The following is a 5,903-nucleotide window of genomic DNA, read 5'->3' on the forward strand; positions in this document are numbered from 1 at the left end:
TCGACTGTCTATTTTTTTCTTTTAAACCAGATAATATGACTTTGGAAATGTGAATATTATGTGACCCAACAAACCAGTGTAGTGAGAAGGAACTCTTCAAGACCCGATAGCTCAACTGATTTATCACTCGCAATGTCCAAATGCAAGGTGGACCCCACCTTTAAAATGTATATAAGGACCATGGGAAGAAACAATTTTTCCAAGTGGCATTAGGGTGCTCTGAAGTTGATTGCAAATGAATGAAGCGAGAGAAAACCTGTTATGAACAATTGTGTATTTCAATAGTCGGAATGCAAGTTGCATGGATTACTTGTTAAAAAGGACTAGCCATGTTTGTCCTACCTAGGAACAATTAAATGTATGCAATTCACATTCTGACTATTAAAATATTTGTAACCGGCGAAGATTTGTGCATGACATTTTTAGTGCTGTGGTCTACATTTGTTAATTGCGAAGTATCATGCAAGAGAATTGGATGTTAGTTGTGCACATCTGTATGAAGGAGGGAGATAAAAAGAAAGAATGAGTATGAAACCAAAATAACCAGGCCCTCAAATGAGGAATGAAAGAAACGAACCCTTGACAGAGTGAATAAAAAAATTTAAAAAACTTCGTCAGAGAGGGATAAAAATGTCCAATTAAATTTTTCGGTTAAAATTGATCTTCTAATCGGTTCACATTTGTTTTGTTTTCCCATTTTCCCCCTTCAAAACAAGGATGAAGAAAGATTTTGAATGTGGTTGCAATTTTTTAATCAATACAAAATTTAAAAACATGTACACATGTAGAATCTCTAGAAAACCCAGAAATTAGAGCCTCATAACGTATGCCCCCCCCCCCAAAAAAAAAAGAAGAAGAAAAGAAGTGACATACATATACCATGGAGGTCATATATCCCAGTTTGGGGAAGTGACAGTAGAGGAACATTGTGTCCTGGAATTTTCACATTCAGGCAGCTTTCACCTGGCAGCGAGATAGTCCATTAACATGATACTTTCACTATTATGGATTTTCTTTCTTTATAAACATGTAAACACATTACTTTTATTTCGGAAAATAGAAATTGATAATCGGGCAAGAGATGCTTGGCACCCCTGACTAGGGCAATCCGATCCTTGTAACAGGTTCATTTGTATGAAGGCAGAAAAGTAAGAAAATCTGACCCCCCCCCCCCCCCCCCCCTCCACAGGGTTCCTTTATTAAATAATATCGTTCACATATATATACAAGAAGAGATATATACATGCAAAATGTCAAAAACGATGTTCTTCGCCATTCAAAATATGATAAGAACATATAGATATCAGTTACAAATTGTAGTACATTTTTAAAATATCACAGATTTACTTGGTAAAACAATTTAGAAGAAATAAACTATCAGAAACACTTTGCAATTCCTTCACAATAACACTTTATATTATGTGTTCAAAAACTGGCAAATACTGTTTGCATTTGGCTGCAAAAATTTCTTTTCTTGCTATAATCATAATACAGTTGAGGGCACAGAAAATCAGAATGTTTGAAATATGAGATCAATAAGTCTATGCGAATCTCAAATTGACAATTTGGTTAGTGAATTGTGACGCAATTGCCGATAAATCTCATGTTCGTCGTGTACAAATGATTCTCGTAAGTGCCTTCTCCCTAGGGGTCGACTACAAATATGAAATGAATAGCTTATTACTATAGGTCCTTTAAACAGAAAAGAGCCTCCTGCGAGAGTCATATAATTTTGCGAAATCAAATTTTAGTCATTTCGTGCGTTGGAACAAATGGGAACCCTTCAGCCAATTTGAAGATCCAATTCCAACAGGATTACATAATTCAAAGGTTGTCCTATTTCATTCAAACTTCAAGTCTGCTTCTCTAATGTTCTGCTTTCTTCTAGAGTAGTTTGCTTTCGAGGTTGGATTTCCCTATACATGTATATAGTTTTAAAATACAGAGTAGTTTTAAAACAACTGTATGTCGTATGCAATAGACTTTTTTAATAGCGCCATCTCTCGTTCAATCATTACATAGCATCTGACTTCTTTATCACGAGTTCGACAATAATGTAAACATATAGTTCTGTATTTTGAAAAAAAAAGCATCTTCAAAGGGTAATCTCAAAGCTCAAAATTACGAATGTTAGAATTTGGATACACCCCATTCATTGTAACTAATAAATTGTCAGTGATGATCTTCTAGATGTTCTTGTTACGTGGTCTAAGGTACTGCTTCAGCACCATACTTAGCTGATGACGGTCTAAATAAACTTGGCGAGCGAGTAAAACGATACAAGATAATTGCGACCGATTAGTACTCATAATTGGATGAAAAAATGGAAAGGGGCATGTGTCAAAGTTAAAGGGGCACTTATCATATTTGGATAGGGGCACTTATCAGAGGTGAAAAGGGGTAATTATTAGATAGGAAGACGGGTACGTGTCAAATTAAAAGGGGACTTTTCCCACGTAAAAACGTGTAATTTTCTACTTTAAAATGGGCACTTTGAGGGTACTGAAAAAGTTGGGGTGGGGATGGGGGCACTGTGGCACACACAAGGCTCGGACCACTACTGTCTTTGCCTTCCATATCCCTTTTTTAGCTCTCATGCCAGATCGTTTTACCTTTTTTATCGTCGTTTTTCCAAGCTCTATATACAGTCTCTGGGAATTGCAATATGTTTTATAAGATTATCTTCCCCTTCTTTGTGAGAATGATTATTGGTCTTCTTGCCTATTTCACCTTGTCTATTTGGTCGTTGAAATCACATACTATGCGATTTCAACGACCAAATAGGAGCTTTACATCTTCATTCTTGGATACTGGTTGCGCCCTATATGCTCGTCCCTTTTGTCTCAATGTGGAAGTTTATATTTTTTTGACAGACCCCAATGAACTCCAACTGCCTTACTTTGTACTATGTCTATGCACACTTACTGCATTTGCTTACCAGATGAGTTCCCGTCTCGTCTCGTCTCGTCTCGAATATTATATGATCTGAACTCTCGTTATCTCCGCAGTGGTTAGGTTTGAACTTAATATATTTCGTCAGGTTATAATTATGACGGGCAGGCGCGCCGGAAAAAGTCAGGGATTGGGGGGGGGGGCGGGGGGGGGGGGGGGGGGGACATTCCAGGGGGCTCACCTTCCACGGTCAGTGGCGTAATGCGCAAACACGTTTAGGGGGCAGAAGAAAAATCTGCATTACCACCATGCACTCTTATATGTTACATGCAGGGCCCCGCGAAACGTTTTTCAAAGTGGAGTATAAACGATCAGGTAGAGCGTATAGCAAGCGAAGCGAGTGGAGCGAGTGGAGCGTACATTGGCGTGGGGTCCAGGGATTTTGCCCCGGCGGAGGTCAAGGGGCGGCCCCTGAAGCTCAGGGGTTTTAGGATTTAATTATGGTCAGATGAGCATCCAGGGGTCCGCTCCAGGGGCGCATGGACCCCGGAAGCTCAGGGGTTTAAGGCATTCAATTACGGTCAGATGAGCATATTTTGACACCTCTTTTTCTTGAAGTAAAGCCCATTTTGTGAAAAAGTGACCCATTAGAGCGGCACACCCCTGTATGTCTTATTTTTGTGAGTACCTCCGGATTTATACTGGTTTTTTTTTACTTTTCTGCGGGGGTTTGGGTGGGGGGGGGGGGGCGAAAAGGCGTTTTGCCCCCGTTTTGCGAGCGCCCCCTTGCCCCCCTCATTCCAGTGCCTATGATGACGGGGCTATTATAATGCACATCCCATAATGTTCCCTGCACGTGATATATGATCATCATCGACTACTATAAGGGACGGATATAGCACATCCACGGATCAATATCATCTCACCTGAGATGTATATGATGTCTTCACATACAAACTTGAAACCATGCACTGTACAGAGCCTGTGTTACAGGAATATAGGCTACGGACGATCAAGTTACATCGGCAGCTCACTTGAACTGGGGTCCCCCCGATCAGTGACGGGTAGTAGTTTTCTTTAAATGTCACTACTCATTAGTCGACAATACATCTGTTTTAATGATAGCTATCTTTTAAAAGTCATATGCAAACCATATGTGATCATAGGCGTGTAATGCAGGGGTGTCACCCTAGAGAATTTGAAATTCGGGGACCCATCACCTAATATTTAGGCAGTCAAACGATAGGTTGTATATAGTTTTATAATAATCTCCCCTAATATATTCTGATTACACTATACAACTTTTCACTAAGGTAAAGAGTAAAACATATTTTACTCACTCCACTTGCTTGAACAAAATTGAAAGTGGAGATTCGGGCAAGTGTGACGACAGCCTAGATGATCGAAGGCCCGCGAGACCGAAAACCATATGTGTGCAGTTATACGACATAAAATACATAATTATGCTTCAGCACACACATTTGGATTTGGGATGTCATTTTTGTGAGTTTATATAGCTTGGTGCTTAAAATAATGTAGGCATATATTTATCGGCCCCTGGCATAAAGTGGATGTAATGGAGTGATTCGGGCTTGTTAATAGAGCAAAACACTATACATCATAGATATATAGATAGATATCTGGTTTATTAATGAAAAACATCATTGCGGCATAGCCGAATTGCGATGATATTACAAATATTCCTTTTTAAAAATGGCATAAATACATTTGTACAAACGTTTAAAATACATTGGGAAATATAAATTCAAAAACATCTTGCATATATTCAAACTGCATCAAAAATTGATATTATTGTTATTATGATAATACTGTGCATGGAGTAGTAGGATATAAGTTTAAAGTGTAAATTTTAAATGTTGGTAAGTTATATGGTAAAGAAAGTTTAGTATAAAAAAAAAGGTGTAGGAAGAAGACGAAGAAGAAGGGGGGAAAGGGAACAGGAGAAAAAGAAGGAGAAGAACAAGAATAAAAATAGGAGAACAAGAAAAGGGGAAGAAGAAATCGGTTATACACAAATGAAAACTTGGGATAAAAAGATCAAAAATCTGAAAATGAATTACTCACTTTTCATTTATGATAAAAAATAAAACCATCATTAATTAGGTAATTTCATTGCAATAACCTGTTGATGATTAGCTTTGAGGGGAAAATGCTAAAATATAATATAACTTTTCGTAAATAGTGATAATTTTTGTGTGTAATATTGGGTGCCTAATCGCAGAAATAACGCATCTACTTAGCTAAAATGACCGAAATTAAAATGCTACCTTTTATCACATTTAAATCTACTTGCCTAAATTCAGACGTCGATTGCAGAAAAGTCAAGACAATGGATCCCATCACGCGCTTTCATGCATAATTTTGGTGTGCAGACCAAAACCCATTTTTGTTTGAAAACTGAAAATGATTGCAAGATTATTTTCCCGTACTGTCCAACTCATTTCCTGTAACATGTCACAAAGTGAGGAAGGTAGTTTTCTGTAAAACGTCAGATATCTTTAAGATTTTATAAAATACCAGTCTCTCTCAAATAATTGTTTAATGGAGATACAATCTAAGGATACGTAGCAAAACGCAGAAATCAAATTTTCATATTTCATTAAAATAGGGCACTTCTATGAAATTGACAGCAACACTTCCACAGCTACAATGGTGCATAAAACAAAAACCTGTGAAGACGAATGTGTGTGCTCTTTATAATTATTAATTTATTGTCATGTGAACGGAACTTTAATGATAGGTTTCTTTCTGTATATCATTTTCATGAAATATGAACATATGAAACAATTTATATTCGGTCTCGCGGGTCTTCTGTCAAGTGGTCAGACCCCTAAGTATACTGTATAATTGATGTAATCCATTATATAATGTCAAGTATCATTATCATCTTGTTATTCATTCGCGATACTCCCCGTGTGCGAAATGATATTAAAGGGATAGTTGAGTTTTGTTGCAGAGGGCGCAACACAAAATAATTTTTGTGTGAGAAA

Source organism: Strongylocentrotus purpuratus, unplaced genomic scaffold, assembly GCF_000002235.5.
Source record: "Strongylocentrotus purpuratus isolate Spur 01 unplaced genomic scaffold, Spur_5.0 spur5_scaffold_6, whole genome shotgun sequence".
Lineage (NCBI taxonomy): Eukaryota > Metazoa > Echinodermata > Echinoidea > Camarodonta > Strongylocentrotidae > Strongylocentrotus > Strongylocentrotus purpuratus.